The 17,532-nt window shown below is 40.0% G+C and overlaps 1 pseudogene; it reads right to left on the minus strand.

Moving 5' to 3' along the window:
• Positions 1–10,107: 10,107 nt before the first annotated feature.
• LOC101436783 (zinc finger protein 280B-like) lies at positions 10,108–11,882 on the minus strand (annotated as a pseudogene).
• Positions 11,883–17,532: the final 5,650 nt, after the last annotated feature.

The raw sequence follows: 17,532 nt of genomic DNA on the forward strand, positions 1-17,532 counted from the left end.
AGTGAAACAAATCCAGTAAACATGTTGTCATAGTTTTTACTAAGCAAATTGAGAAAATGTAAGTAAATTAATAAAATTCCAGAATGAGGATATGTTTTAGTAATTTTTTTTACACTGTTGATGGGAGTAGAAATAATACAGGCCTTTAGATGGCCAGTAGATGTAACAATGCAATTTAATTATAACTACCATCTAAGGAAACACCAGGCACACAAAGAGGTATTTATAGGGATTTTTATTGCAGCATTATCCTTTATAGAAAAAAATTTGGAAACAATCTAAATCGTCATAAGAAGGTGACTATTTTATACACTATTAAATATTTTGCCACACTTACAAAGAATAAAGCAGGCCTACATTTTTGCATGCAGAAGGTTCCCCAAGAAATATTATAAAAACTAAAAAACATCTAGCAGAATAATTTATACAGTATCAGCCCGATTATATAAAAATAATACAGCAAAACTGTGTTTACGTATACTTCTTTGTGAATGTTAAGTATATAAGAAAAGGTATGGAAAGTTACTGGCCAAAAATTAAGGGAAATGGGAGTGAAATGATCAAAAGGAACTTCTGAATTCTCTTTATTAAAGTATTTCTTAGAACAAGAAGGTATTCATAATATTGCTGCGGTAAACAAAGAACTAAATCAGAGGAAAAATGAACAATGAAAAATGAGCAAAGCGATCCTGTAACACAAGCATTTAATGAAATCCCCAACTCAGTTCACGCAAGATTAGAAAAGTGAGAAACTGAATTCTGCCTTCTGCTGGGCATAGAAAGAGGAGCTCCATATCGGCCTCTGGATTAGGACACAGTAGAGCAAGTGTGACCTGAGGAGGGCAGGGGTAGGGGGCTGGCAGAAGCAGCAAGCAGCACCACCCAGGGGGTACCCTGCACTCCCTGCACCTCAATACATCTGTGGGATTGTCCCTGCAGTTTAGGGGCCCGCAGATGCAACCATTTTTGGATGCGGGGGTAATGCTGGGTACAAAGAGCTCTGGGCACATGGTCAAGATGGCCACAGCAGTTTGCATCCCAGATGCACCTTCAAATGATCTCCACCATCTGCGGAAATCTTAGCAGGAGACTCTGGGATGCACCGCACCCTGCAGGTGTAGGACAAATAACCGAGGTCACTCTTGGCGGGTGGGTGACGATGGAATCCTTCCGGGATGCATTGCAAGTGCTGCCCCTAAGAGAAAACCGAACGCTACTGGGGTTATCATCAGTCTTCGAGGAGTCTGCACGGAGACTTGCCGACAGGTCAAAACTAAAACCTGAACTTGGAAGCCACAAGGAAATATTTTATTTTCCTCACACTCAAGCCACGCGGTAGTTCACCCTTTTGGAAGTTTCACTTAGAGTTATCTTATCATCTCACTCTCTTTCTCTGTTATCAAAATATTTCATCAGAGTTTCCCACAGGGTAATTTAAATAACTTTTATCTGAACATCATTGTAAACTAAATTACACAGCACACCCTCTGTAACATTCCAGGTTAAAAAAAGATCCATTTGCTAATAGCCCTCCTGTACTACCTAATCCAAAAGTACAGCATTCAGCCTCTCTCCAGCCTCTCTCTTGCCTTTAAAAGCCTTCCTTCCAGTCCAGTTAGTCTTTTTTTTTTCCAAAACCACTTAGGAGCAAATAGCCTTGAGCCAAAGTCATCTACCTTGAAACGTAATTTGCCACTTACGCAAAGTCATGCCCTATTAAATTCTGTATCTCTATTTCATTTATTCCAGTATATGTTTGGATTTAACTTGGTCACTTTCCTAAACTCTTAGAGACCAGCAGGACTGTATTTTTTAAAGTGGGATAGGAGGTGTCTGGTAATGATAATGCAGAATTTTATTTTCATGTGGTTTCAAACAAGAGATCTATCCAAAGGGGAAAGTTTGTGTTTATTCTTACTTTAACTTTTCGCTCTTTGAGGGACCAAAAGATGGTCTTAGGAACAAGAGGAGGTAAAGTATTTAATCTCTTAAAGAAATAAGCAATGAAAGAGTCAAAAAGGAAAAAGAAAAAGAAAGCATAGCACAAATTATTCTATTCTTTTCATTCATTCCAGTGGAAGACCAAACATAAATCAAACAAAAGGTGGAGTCTCTTTATCAATTAAATATCAGGGCAGATACTTTCTATTGCATCACTGAGTCTATGCTACATGGTGCCAAGAAATTAGTCAGACAAGCAAAATAATTGAAAGCAAGGACTCAAAATACATTTGTACTCGGATGTTCATAGCAACGTTATTCACAATTGCCAAAAGCTGGAAGAAACCCCAGCTGACTGGATAAATAAAATGTGGTATATTCATAGAACACAATATCATTAAGTCATAAAAAGGAAAGATGTTACACATGTGACAACATGGATAAACCTTGAAGGCATCATGCTGAGTGAAACAAGCCAGTCACAAAAGGACAAATACTGTATGATCTCACTGATAGGAAGGAATCAGAGTAAGCAAATCCATAGAGTCAAAAACTAGAATACAGGTTACCAGAAGCTGTGATAGGGGTAGGGAATGGGAAGTTAATTCTTAACTGGTGCAGAATTTCTGTTTGGGGTGACGGAAAAGGTTTTTGTTTTTGTTTTTTAAAGATTTATTTGTTTCTTTGTCCGCTTCTGTTGTCGTCAGCGGCACTGGAAGTGTGGGCGGCGCCATTCCTGGGCAGGCTGCACTTTCTTTCGCGCTGGGCGGCTCTCCTTAGGGGGCACACTCCTTGTGCATGGGGCTCCCCTACGCGGGGGACACCCCTGCGTGGCAGGGCACTCCTTGCGTGCATCAGCACTGCGCATGGCCAGCTCCACACGGGTCAAGGAGGCCCGGAGTTTGAACCGCGGACCTCCCATGTGGTAGATGGACGCCCTAACCACTGGGCCAAGTCCGCTTCCCCGGAAAAGTTTTAGTAATGGGTGGTGGTGATGGTAGCACAACATTGTGCATGTGGTTAACACCAATGAATTATATAGTCAATTGCTGCAAAAAGGGCAAATTTAGGTTGTATATATGTTACTAGAATAGAGGTTTTTTTAAAAGCATAAGACTGTACAGCATATCGAACCCTAATATAAACTATGGACCATAGGTATAACTAATGTAGTGTAAGTAGAATAATATTGTTTCACCCATTGCAACAAAGGTACCACACTAATGCAAATTGTTAATAATAGGGAAACTTGAGTGTGTGTGGCAGGAGGGATTATACAGGAACTCTGCATTTTCTGCATGATTTTTCTGTAAACCTAAAACTTCTCTAATAGAAAAGTATAAAAAAAAGAAATAAGGAAAAATCCCTACAATGCACAGACAGGGCAACCCCCACAGCAAAGAATCATCTCTCCTGCAATGTCAATAGTGAAGAGCTCGAGCAACCCTGCCTCGGAGTGCAGAACCACCATAAAGTGGAGTCTGTAAAGTCCCTGCGAAGCAAAAGAAGGGGCACTTACCATTTTTCCAAACATCATCTAACTCCCAGATAGAAGTGAAAGGTAAATTGTTATTTTTGAAGCCAAATTCAATAAAGTATTTTAAATTGTAAGTACCCCTATTTTCTTCTATTGCAAAAGTAATACAAGCTTGTGAGGATTAAAAGGCGACAGAAGCATATAAGAAAGCGGGAAGGCCCCCTGTATTTTTCTGTACAGAAAACCTTTGAAAATACAATAGAGTTCTACTACTCCAGATTTTTAAACACATATGCAAAAATTGATAAACAGATTTTTAAAAAATAAACAGGATCACAGTCTTTATACTCTTGTATAATTTGCTTTTAAATATTAATATGGGTTTCTCTTCTCTTCCTGAGCAATTCAGAACTAAAATCATTATGTGGGGCAGAGAAAGGTGCATGTTCAGGACGGGTTGCCTAGCCTGGGGCAATTAAAAAAAATTGGTCAAGATTGATTTTCCTCTCCCTTTCCCTTTCTTTCTCCCGTTTCTTTCCTTTCTCTCCCTCCCTCTCCCTCTCTCTCCCTCTCTCTCTCTCCGTCTCTCTCTCTTCCTACTGAATAATTTGAAATTGTGCAGTAGATTTTGTGTTCAATGCCCCAATAGGCTTTCCACTTCTCCTCCATTGTACAACATCCATGATGCTCTAACAAACAATCCCAACAAGAAGGGTGAAGTATGTTGACTAATGAAAGCCAAATATGAAAATCCCATGACATTGCTTGAGGAACCTGGGTTGAAACCAATGGTGCATGGCCTTCTAGCAACACTAGTTAGTCCGGAGGAGACATGCGACCTCTTTTGACCCTACTAGATGGAAGGGAAGCATTTTTGCTCATAATTTGGGGAGAGGTTCCTTGTTTCCTACCACTGGAGGTGGATGTCAAAAAATGTAGCTCTGGTTGCTACTTTCTGCCATCCTACAACTGTGAGGGGAGCTGGCCGTGGGTTGAAGCCAGCCTCGTGGATGGCAGAGTAGAGACCCAAGGACCTGCGTGCTCAATGACCCTGTTGAACTGCTGGATTACCAGTCCTCACTTCCGTGCCCTATTGTTAAGCTACCAGTCATGTGAGCCATCAATTTTCCTACTATTCAGGCTGGTTTGAGTGACATTTTCCGTTACTTCTAAAAACACCCTAATGACATAAAACTGAAATAAATAGTCTGCTTATTGAGTGGGGAAAAAAGATCCATGGAGGCAAAATTGTCCAGCGTTGATTGTTCAAATAGTTTGACAACATGTAGACATAGACTTGGAATTTAGAAAACACTATCACACAGTGTTTTAATTTGTGTCTGCTATTCTGGCCACAGAGCCAATATTAAAGTTCTCTGATGCTTACAGAATATTTAAGGAAGATCCAGCCTGCTGCGTTGTAGGCTTGCTTCCATCTTTAGCTGACCATTGCCCCTCAGCTGTAGAGCCTTGATTTCCTGACTTTTCACATGTGTTATAGATAACACAAGCCCTCTGACAAAACCAGCAGGGCGTCTTCCTGTCGAGGGTGACCACTCCTCTATTATTGGTCACTTCTACCATTACCACTGTCTCCCAAGGTTTAAGCATCTCCCTGTGCTAGTATGTGACCATAAATGAAAAAATGGTCTATCCCCATGACTCCATTTAGTAATTTGCATCCCTCATGAGTCAGCAGCAATTTGGAGTACAAAATATATTTCATTTATGAGAGATCTGCAGATAAACAGCTAAGTCACAGGGCTTAACCTACCCTTCCCTCCGGCTTTTTCACTCGTACCCTGTTTCATGCCATCCAAATCCCTGTCCTTTGGGATAACAGGTTCTATCTAGCTGAACTAGAAGTACAACTTGAAAATGCCTTCCTCAGCAGCCACTTACAGTTTGTGGTTCTGTCTAATAAATTTCTATCTGCCAAAACAGGGGAAAAAACCCTTCTCCTTGGCCCTCGCCCTTAGATCAGCTTCCATCATTTCCCCTCTTCACCTCTTGAATCTTCTTTTTCTCACTCAATCTCTGTGGTAGACTGAATAATATACACCACTCCCCACCAAAAAACAAAAAACAAAAACATGTTTTTACTCTTACTCCACATTCCTGTGGGCATGAGCTCGTTTGTAAATAGGATCTTAGGAAGATGTATTATCAGTTAAGACTTGTTTGTGAATGGGGTCTTCTAAGCTTCTATTTGGGTATGGCCCAGCTGAACTAGAGTGCACCTTACTCCATATGACTTGAGGCCTTATACAAAGCCAGAAGTCTGAGAAAGCCAAATAGAGGAGCCAGAAGCCAGAAGTCAGCAGATACCAGAAGAACAGACACAAGCAGATGGAGGCCTCCCTGTGACAAAGACAGAGACGCAAGCCAAGGAACCTCAAAGAGTGTGGCAAGGCAGTATGAGAACACTACAGAAGTGGGGAGAAAGCATGGCCTCGCTGATGCCTTGATCTTGGACTTCTGGTCTCCAAAACCATAAGCCAGTCAATTTTTTGTTGTTCAGTCAGCCAGCGTGTGGTCCCTGCGATGGCAGCTCTTGCAAACCTAGACAGTGTTCATGGACATTAGCCAGTTAATCCGTTCAAATTTGCAAATAGGTCTCGGAACCTGCATGCCTGACATTTTGCTAGGTGCTGAAATAGCATGAGGGAGACACCTGTCCCCTTCCCCAAGGTGATTATATGTTAATCATGAGGATGCACACACACACACACACACATTTTCACTATGAAAATTGTTAAGTGAATAAGCGAAAAGGCATCTTTAGTACATGGTACAGGATGGAGAGGGGAAGCTGCAAGGAAGGAGGAGAAAGGGAAGGTCTCCCAGAAGAAGGAATGTCTGAACTAAACCTTGGGTGGAGGAAAGAAGAGTTAACAAGGAGAATGAAAAGACATTAAAGGCAGAATTTACAGCATAAGCAATGGCATGGAAATGAGATAGATGAAGGTGTGAGCATTAGCAGTAAAAGGTAATGATTAGAGAGTTGGCAGTGCAGACAGAGAGGCTAGGTCATGAGAAGCCTTGGATGTGACTCTAAGAAATTCGGAAGTTATTTTTGGAGAAATTTTATGATTTAAGCAAAGTATTAGTTAAGGTATGGTATACAGTCCAATGAGAATGTTCTTGGTTAGGTAAATTTCCCCCAAGAAGGGACTCAGAGACACAGACTCTATAAACTTTGTGCACTCATAGACTTCCTGTGTAGGTCATAGGAATACTGTGGGTGAGGAAAGAGCTCATCTGGGAAGGTATACACAGTTCTTAACTCTGTCAGCTCAAAAAGACACACACATCTCTTCTGCTCACATTCTGTTGGCAAGAACCAACCATATGGCCCAACCTAAATGCAAGGAGGGTACTGGGAAATGTAGTCCCAGGACCAGCAGCCACTTCCTACAATGAAAGGGGAGCGCCAATCGTTGGTGCCAATTATCCATCTCTGACACAATCAGAGATGCTTAGGTTAGCATTTGAGAAAGCCAGTTCTGTTTCAGTGTAGAGGATGAGTTGAAAAAGGAAAAATAGAGATGGGGAGACTTGTGAAGAGGCCATTTTCATCCAGGTGACAAAGGACAGGGACCTGTACCAGTGTGGGAGTTGACAGGATGGAAAAGAGGAAAAGAAGTCAAGAAATACCTCAGAGATGGAAGTACTAGGATTTGGCATCCAAATTCATAGGGCTTTTCAGAAAGAGATGTGAAGTTTGGCTTGACTTTGAAACTTGAGAGACAACTGATTGGCAAAGCCACCAAATTGAGGAATATAGGAGGAGGAGCAACTCGAGGGGAGTGAAGAGAAAGAGGGATTATTAAATCAATTCTGTTCATGATGAGCTTGAAGCATCTGGGCAGCTCCATTTAGGAAGCATTTTGTAAACCTACACCTGGAAGGCAGAGAAGAAGTCTGGGTCAGAGATACAGGTTTGGAATTTGTCAGTGAACCCCTGGAGTTGATGCTTGGGAGGCAGCTGGCCACTTAACGGTCTGGAATCCTCACTCTTTCTCTGGCTACTACTACTTTAATTCCCATTGTGTTATGCAAAGTACCAGAACTCTGTTGGCTTTTATAAAAAGTATTTATTTGGGATAGACACTTGCAGTTACCAGGTCCTAAAGAGTCCAACTCAGGATACTATAAGAGGTACTTTCTCACCCGAAGTCTATTGCCATTTGTTCACACAAGATGGCAGACAATGTCTGCAAGGGCTCAGCCTTCCTTCTTTCTCTTAAGGCTCTGTGGTCCCAACTTCTGATATCAGCTGTAGGTTGGCATAAGGCTCAACACTCTCCCCAGGGCTTGTTTCCTTCTGGGCTCAGCTGCCCTGTTCCCTCCAAAAGGTCAGCTGTAGTCTAACAGGCTCATCTCTCTTCCAGGGCTGTGTCTATGGAACACTCTCTCTTCCTCCATATCTACTTCTGTGTTCTCCTTCTCTGTGTATTTTCTTCTGTGTGAGAGTCTGTTTTATCCCCAAGGGGGCTGGGACTCAAAGCTGAGTTGCACTCTAAGGACATGGTTGGATCAGAGCCCTAATCTTAACATAATTTAATCAGCCCTTTCAGCTGAATCTAATACAATCAAAGGGTTATCACCCCAGAGGAACAGACCAGTTTACAAACAGAATCTCTATTTCTTTCAAGAATCATAAATAATATCAAACTGCTACACCTATCAACCAATCTCTGACTTATTATCAAATTATCTTCTCCAAAACGCAGATTTTCCAAAGCACATGATTAGACTTTTCTTGATATTTCTTTCTTAATTATAGAAATACCACATGTTTATTATAGACTATTTTTGGACTTCAGTCAAGATGGAAGACTGAGCAAGCTCAGCATTTTCTTCCTTTAGCCCCATAATTCAAAACACAGGCATTCTCTGCATGTTTTCGATTAAAGAATATATTTTCACGTTTGAAAATGAGAAACTTTCAGATTCTAGAATCTCTCAACCACTCGGCCCACTGAGGGACTGGATTGGATCCCTGCCTTAGGACAGAGTTTTAATTCTCTAGAAAGCAAAGGTGCAGTGCACAGCAGAAGCATGAAGGGGACACCCTCACCCGTGGGAGCAGACCTATGACTCTCTACCTCCCGCCCAAGGTCTCTACCTGGGTGTGAGCCACCCCCCACCAGGAGTGGAAAGAGAGGACCCTGAGTGAGGAGACATCAGGGTTGGGATCTTAATTCCTATTATGCACCATGAAACAGAGCCTAAGCTGAAAAACAACTTAAATATAGGGCCAAGGCAGACGCAACTTTTCAAGACCTCCCTGTCCCTGACCTGGGATGTCTTCATAACCTAAGTCTCAGGTTCGAATTCTGCAGAGGATCAACTCACAGTCGAAAATTACTAAACCCACAAGGAAACACTCAGTCCTAAAAGATAGCCAGCAGATGAGAAACCCAACGATGCACACAAGAAAGCAGAAACAGTCTAAACAGAACATTATACCAATATGTTGAAATATTATAGTTGAAAGAAAAAGAGATTAGGGAAAGAAGTGTGTCTTTTACGCAATAAAAAGAAGTGATTGTTTGAAAAATATTTTTTATAAAAACAAATAGAAATGCTGCAAATAAAAAAAACAGCTGATATAATTTAAAGCTCAATATAATTTTACCTCCTAGATTGTAAATGAGGGAGGGATTTTTTTTTTTTTTGGTCTGTTTTGTTTACTGTTTAAGCCCTAACACTTAAAAATAATTCCTGGCATGTCAATAAATATTCTTAACAATCAATAAATATTTTTAATGAATGAATGAATAAGTTAGTAGTTAAATAGTAGAATTCCCAGAAGAAAATTAGTGAATTGGAAGGTAGAACTAAATAAATCACATAGTAAATGCACAAAGAAATAAAATATTAAGAAATATGAAACCAAGAGACCTGGAAGACAGAAAGCAATATTCTAACATACTTCTAATAAGGATTCCAGAAAGACAAAATTGAAATAATGGGGCAGAGGCAATATTAAGAGAGATGCTGGCCAATCAGTTCTCAGTATTTAAAATATATAAAGAACTCCTAAAAGATCAATAAAGTTTACACAGGCAAAGAGAAAAATTACTCTGAAGAAGCAACTCATGGAAAACGACCCAAATGGTTAATTAGCATAGAAGGATGCTCAGGAACATTAGTAATCAAGAAAACTTGATTAAGAACAACAATTCAATACCATATCTTGCCCATCAGATTGCAAAGAATTAAATAATCTGATCTTATCAAGGATTGGAAACAAGCAAACTTAATACATTGCATGTAGGAGTATAATTTGACATTAATTAGTTTAGATATAGATATATACCCTACAACACAACAAATTTATTTCTAGTTTTTACCCTAAAGAAATTCTAACATGCCTCCAAAGTAGCGTTTACAACTAAATTCATTACAGCACTCTTTGTATGTTAAGCGTGCAAGTAAGCCATCTATCCTCAGTGAAGCAACTGATTTTAAATGGTGGTTTATTAATAACATGATATTATAACAGCTAATAAAATTAAAAACTAGACCTGGATGTGTTAACAGGGATAAATCTCAACAGCACATTATGGTGGAAAAAAAATTGCAACTAGGATAGGTGTATTATGATACAAAACAATGCTACATGTTTTTGTATTGTGAGATAGACATATATAGTAAAGGACACATGAATGAAGATGTGATTATCCCATTATCAAGATAGTGATTATTTCGAGGGAAGAAAAGGGGGAAAAGAGACAGGGAAGTGAGGTTTGAGCTCCACTTGTACTGATCTTAACTAAAAAAAACTATGACACAAAAATGGCCAAATATTAACAATTCTTAAACTCAGTTATACTGTATTTGGATCTTTAAAATATTTAAGAATTCAAAAAAATTTTTTAAATAATGAGAGCAAGATAAAGACATTTTTGGGCCTGCAAATATTAAGAGAATTTACAACCTAGAGCTCTTTGCTGACAAACTATAAATGGATTTATGTGCTTTAGCTAAAAATAAAACAGAAGAAGGAAGAAGGGAAATATAAGAAACAATGGGTGAATATAACACTAAAAGGATATTGGAAAATATAATAATAAATCAATATTTATTATTATTATTAAAATATTTTATGTTAAAAAATAAGGCAGAAATAAAATATTAGATAAAATTATATGAAAGATGGGAGGAGGAAGTTGGAAAAAAAAGAAAGCATACTTATTTCTTTTTGTGTGTGTGATTTCATTTAAACTTTTTTAAAAACAGGGAAAATTAAACTATGGACATGGGGATAGATTGCAATCGGTGTGACACAGGGGTAAGGTGTCTAGAAGTGAGGAGGAAGAAAATTTTGGTCATTTATTAAAACCAGAAACCTATAAACTGATGATATTGTGAGCATCTAAAACCAAGGTATAGATGGCAAAGCCTAACGTGAGTCATTCATAATTTTTCCAGAAAGCTAGCTGCAAGAGTATCTGGAAAGTCTTCTGTTCATAACCATTGCCTCTTCGATCTAGCAGGGCGCTGACTGGGAGCACTAATTGTGAGTAATGCTTACGATAATGGCTGCTGCATCTCTGGCTCCGGGCTGAAGTGAAGTTTGAATAATAACCTTTGTTTCAGGTGGCAACCCTTCCACTTGCTCTGGCATTATAAAAATTTGATGATTCTTGGTGACATGCCCCAATTTTTCCTTAGAAGTTAAAAACCGTAGGCAACACTTGGAACACCAAAAGACTGTTGTTCCAATGGCGCCAACGATGAGACACATAAGATATTGATGTTTTGAAATTTTTCAGACAAAAGGGACGCAGCAAGTTTTTGGAGTTTTCATGGCATGCTCAGAAATGGGTTTCTTTATCAGCAGAGACTGATGATCTGTAATTGCAAACCTGGCACACATAGGGCACCTCACCAGGCGTATGAGTGTCCTTCATGTGTTTTAAGAGAATCTGATCTGTTTCAAATGACAATTCACAGGTTTTACAATAGAGGACGGTTCTTTGGAGATGTGCACAGTTTCAGTGTGACACTGCAGCTGCAAGGGAGCGGGAAACTGCCGGTGGCAGAGCTGGCAGGTGCTGTGGACTTCCCAGCTGTCACCCCTCTCCTTCTCAAGTGCCAAATGCTGTTTCATGTGCTTCATAAACTGTACATTTTTTAGAACTTTCAAACAATTCATACATTTAAAATTTGCATGAATCTTCTTTTTTGGCTGTCTGTCTCCTTCATATTGTCCATAGAAAAAGTCATCAAGTAACAGGATTCTATTTCCTTCCTTGAAATTAAAAGTCTTGCTCTGCCTTTCTGTGCTCAAAATGTCTGTTTTTGCTGGTTCTTCAAATCTATTTGCTATGTCTGGGTTCGTAAGAGCCAAATGTGCCTTGGTGTTTTGACATGCCAATGGAGAAAGTGCTCCATTTTGAACACAGTTAAATGAGGTTGGGTAGAACTTTGGGTGTTTACCAGGGTTCATTATAGGAAACATATCTGAAAGGTTATCAGAGAAACATTCCTCTGCAATATCCTCTCTGAGTTTAGGCCTTTTGGGGTTGCCACTTTTCACATCAGAAGGGGGTAACACTTTGAATTACAAGGAACTGCCTCCTTTCTTCCTTCAGAAAGATCAGCTCCAACTGGATTCTGAGGCCGTGGTGATAGCCAATCGGAAGAATCATGAGGCATGACTGGTGGTGGGCTCCTGTTACAAACAGGTTTGGAGGAATGCATAGAAATAGGATTGTCTTTTGATCTTGATTCACGTTGAGAAACCTGCAAATTGGCCATTCCTTTTGAAGTTGGGGATGCTTCAGTTGCAGGTTTCCATGCATAAACACTCTCATCACTCATGAGGCTTTTCCTACTTTTTTTTTTTAACACTTTCTTTAAATTAAAGTTAATAGATCACAAAGAAAACATGCTTATTTCTTAAGACGCTCAGGAGCAGGATAGAGATGTTAAGCTTAGACTTGGTAAGCAAAACATAAAGTCTGGTGTCTGTGTTAGTAATTTAAGGGAGACATTGAAAACATATATATATATATAGTATATGGTTTCCAAACCAATGGAAAGAGAAAAGAAGGAAAGAAAAAGGGATTTATTAATTCAACAGAAGTCAAGGAGTATCAAAATCAAATGAAACAAAGAAAAATCATGTTCATAGAAAACAAAATAAAAATGAAAAAACAAAGAGTCAACTCTATAAGCAATCAAAATAAATGTGAGTAGGCTTAATTCTCACCTTAGGGATGGAGACCCTCAGATTAGATAAAGGGGGGAAATGTGCGTTATGCTATTTACAAAAGGCATCCCACACATTTTTTAAAAAGCTATATCTGAAGTTCTAAAATAAAAGAATGGAAGAATATACCAGGCAAATAGAAAGAAACAAAAAAATAAACAAAAATCTCTACCACCTTCAAAAACAAAACAGAAAGGTGGAAAAGAAAAGAAAATTAGTATAACAAAAACCAATATCAGATAAAAGTGTAGGAAAAGTCAAAGTGTCATGGATTTCAAAAGAGAAAGTCATGCATAATGCCAAGTGCTAGCAATAGTCACTAATAATTTTGTACATATATTTTCACATTTGGAATTCTATTAAGTATATTGTTTTACCATATGTTTTCTTCATTTATTATAAGTTAGCATTTCATCTTTCCTGGACATTTTTCAGTACCATGATGTCTCATATTTTTCATCATTTGGATGGTCTATAATCTAGTTATTATTTTCCTAGTTGGTCATGGAGGTCTTTCTAATTTTTTGGCTAATATAAACAACACTGTACTGAATATTCTTTTGCCTGAATTTGTATGTGATTTTCTGCCTGGTTTACATTTGTCTTTAGCAGGCAAAGAATTTGAGGTGCTAAATAACCTTGGCATCCTCAGGTTAACTAGAGTGATGAATGGCATGAAAGAGTTTCAACAAGTTAAGATATAGGAACAAATTTGATTTAACAAATGCTCCTCTTTATGGATAGTAATTCCTATAAAGAACAGAAGGGTGTCATCTCGGCTCTATCTCCCAACTGGCTGAGCACTTGCTTTGATCCAGCTGGCAAGGCAAGTTCTCTGAAGATACAGAAATAAAAAGACAGAAGCCCTGTCCTCATGGAGTCCAGGGGCTTCTCAGAAGACAACCTATAAGCAGACAATGAGGACAACACAATGCGACAAGTGCTGTAAGAGAGGCACCGAACAATAAGACCGTGACTTTTCAGATCTCGATTTATTTTTCACTTTTCTAAAAACACCAGGGTTAGAAACTGTTAAAATGACTGAATTATTAACAGTAATCATTAATAATTACAGAATATTTTAAAATGGAAGCACCCATATATTGGTATTTTCTAGAAGCACTCCATTCAGATGCCTCTAGAGCTATTACAGTTTCTCAAATAGCCCATCTATTCCTTGTCTCTGGCCTTCCAAATCTAATCCATCACACCAAATTCTTATGACTGTTTAGGCTGTCTTTTTACTTTCTGCCTTCCTGAGAAGAGTGACTTCCATTGATGACATGCATGGATACCCCATGGCATGTGTGATATTTTGCTAATGAGCCAGTTCCAGGAAATGCTAAGACAAAACCAGGACTTGAAAAAAAGATAGAGACATTTTTTATCAAAATGAATTTTTACAGCAGGAACATTTACTGAAATTCAAGGCAGATGATGGAAAAAGCAAACAGTGCCAGCAATGGCTTCAGCATAAAACACCCCCTAAAATGTGGTCCATGGACTTATAGACCTGCCAGCCAGAAACGGGCAGCTATTGCCACATCACATTTACACAGAGGAACAAGAAACAAACCAAATGTAACCTAATACCCCTGCTCCAAGCATTTGACTATTGAGCAGTGGTTAAACTTGGTGAGCAGATGTTGGGAAATCGCAAGGAAATAGTAATATTCCAATAATGTTCTTTTAACTAAAAGTACATCAATTATTAACCAAGTGTTGATGAACACTGACTTTGGTGCTGGAGAGTGGAGGGAGCAAGGGCACAGTGTAAAGAGATGTCTAAGGCTTGACTCAAAACACTGATAATGTAGTTAGAGATAAAGTCAAAGGTAAGAAACTAATAGAGTTTATAAAATAGATGATAGAAGATAGAGAGCTAGAGAGATAGATAAATAAATTATAGATGATAGATATAGAGATGGATGGGTGGATGAATGATTGGATAGATAGATGGTTAGACAGATGGAAAAATAAAATGATATGGTAAAGGCAGCAAAATGTTAAAAGTTGGTGGATTTGGGTACCTGGATGGGGGTTATGTTGGCATTCTCTGTCTGAGTCTTGTATTATTTTTGCAACTGTCCTGTAAGTTTGAAAGTATTTCAAAAGAAGTGGTTTTTTTTGGGGGGGGGGTCAGATATAGCTCAGTGGTTTAACACCAGCTTCCCATGTACAAGGTCCCAAGTTCAATTCCTGGTTCCTCCTTTAAAAAAAAAAAGTGTTTTTTTTAAAGCAGCTAGATCAGAATTAAATGTCAAATCATGTGGCATGAAAGTAGTAGGAAATCAGAAGGAAGGTCAAGAAGTCTGCAGGGAGGAGAGTGAATGAGATAAGCCTTACAACGATGGGTGGGATTGTAACAGATGAGGAAGGTCTAGGGGAGAGCCTCCCCAAGCATGGAGGTCACAATGGGCCTTGCAGACTTGGGCTCTCGGGGCTGCTTCTGGGCCCTCCCTGACAGCGTTAGTCACCTTGTGGGACTGCTGTTGTCTTAAACAGGCACATCTGTCTCTTACAACCCTGAGTCCCCTGAGGACAGGGCTTCTGCCCCACCCGCCTCCCTGTATCCACAAGGTCTAGCATTGAGCCTGGTACCTGGAGGAGGCTGAGTGCAAATGAATGATTGTCCACTAAGAGTAAGGAAGAGACTGTCTTCTGACTGAAATGGCAGGTGCATGTTGGGCAATGGTGGGACATCAAGTTAGTCAGGTGAAATTAGATTTTAGAGAATTTTGAAAATCATTGTGGCCAAGTCACCAAAGACGAAAGAAATAATCTGTATCGCGGCTGAATGTATTAGCTTGGCAGGCAAGGAGGGCTACTGCATTTGTCATCCAAGGGAGGGCTGATGCAAAATACCAGAAGTCTGTTGGCTTTCATAAAAGGTATTTATTTTGGGTAAAAGCTTACAGTTACAAGGCCCTCAAGGTACCATAAGAGGTACTTTCTCACCAAATGTCTGTTGCCACATGTTGAAGCAAGATGGCTACCAATATCTGCAGGGGTTCAGCCTTCCTTTTCCCTTTTAAGGCTCTGAGGGCCCAGTTACTTCCAATCTCAGCTGAAGGCTGGCATAAGACTCATCTCTCAGGGCTTCTCAGCTGCTCTGTTCTCTTCACAAGGTCAGCTGTAAACTAACAGGCAAACATCTCATCTCTCCCCAGGGCTTCAGTGTCAAAACCAAGTTCTCTCTTCTGCCCTGTCTTTTTCTGTGTATCTGCTTCCCTGTGTTCTCAATTGAGCATTTGTTTATATAGCCCATCAAGGGGGCTTGGACTCAAATTGAGTTGTCCTAATCTTCACATAATTTAATCAAAAGCCTCTCAGCTGAATCTAATACAATCAAAGGAGCACATCCAGAGGAACAGACCAGTTTACAAAAATAATCAATATCTCTTTTTGGAATTCATAAATAATATCAAATTGCCACAAATGCCTTACTCGGGAGTAAGCTCAGCAAATGTCCCAGATATGAGGCAGGATTCTGAAAAGTCCACCTTGCCTGGTGACAGAGGACCTGGAAAGTATCCATTGGAATTGGACAGAATATAAGTAGACTGTCACTGGGACAACCATGAAACAAGGCCGATTTACTCAAGGTCCAGGTTGAACTGTGTAAGTCTCAAGCAATCTTAGGGTCAAGCTGCTCCCAAGCCCTTATGCATTGATGTGGGGATGGTGCAGAGGTTTCTATAAGCGCCAGCAAGCAATCGGGAGCTACAAGAGATTCTTGAGATGGGAAGTAAGTCATCAAGGTAATTTTAAAGAGATATGCTGTGGTGTGACGCTGATGTCAATTTCAGGAATGACATTGTTTCCTTTATCCAATTCTCCTCTTCCATCCCTTGGTCAGATTTCTAAGCACTAATTATTCCTGGATCTGGGATCAGATTGGAAAATGGACCCTATTTACTATCCATAGTATTCCAGAATCCCATTTAGAAACTAGAGGCTTCCTAGCTTCCATCCACTTCTCTTCCCTGGGGGGAGGAGGGGAGCTTGGTGGGCTGATAAGGGATCCTGTGGGCTGGGGTGACTCACCCCTGGGAGAGATGGGTCTGGAAGGGCACATCTCAGGCTCGAGAACAAGGAAATGAAAGGTGAACAGTGGTGAGTTCAAGCGCAAGGAATCCTGGAGAGATACTGGTCAACCCTGGTCAGTAACAGCACTGGGCATGCTGGGCAAATATTTGGTGGTGCCTGGGCTTTAAGAAGCTCCAGGGGGCTCTGGCCTCATGTCAAAGGCAAGGGATGGAGGAGAGGCATTATTTACGAGCATACCTTTCTTCAGGCTAGACTGGACTCTTCTTCAAAGGAACCCTTTAGCTCATCTTCCAACCCCAAGCATCTGGACCATTCACTCACAAACGGGGACCCTCCGTGCATATCAGTTACATTTGATTAAAAGGCAGCTTTCTACATCCTATCTTTTTCTTTTCCTTTTTTTTTCCCCCTAATTATTGACCTTCTCTTCACAAGAGCCCTAGACGACAGCAATTCATGTATGCAATATACAGCATTCCCACACATCCATTACAAAACCTTTTCCCAAGTCAACACGTATTCTATATCTAACCTTTAAACCCATCGCTATATTCCATTTTGCTAGTAAGAGATCCTGACATGATATTGGGGCTTCAATATTCAGAAAGTTCTGGATCCAAGAGTGGTCCAACAATGGCAGCGGAGAAATACTGGCATGGGATACTATTGACAGGGGATAAATGGTTGACAGGGAGCTATACAGGGCATATGTCCAGGGTGCATGGTAATGTTTGGATATACTCATAGTGGCAACAATTAAAAACTAAAGCTGGGGGGGTAATGGGTCCCTGGCCGGGGGTGCTGTGCCGTGGTCCCTAGGGGAGCAGCGGCAGCC

This window comes from Dasypus novemcinctus, chromosome 21, assembly GCF_030445035.2.
Source record: "Dasypus novemcinctus isolate mDasNov1 chromosome 21, mDasNov1.1.hap2, whole genome shotgun sequence".
Lineage (NCBI taxonomy): Eukaryota > Metazoa > Chordata > Mammalia > Cingulata > Dasypodidae > Dasypus > Dasypus novemcinctus.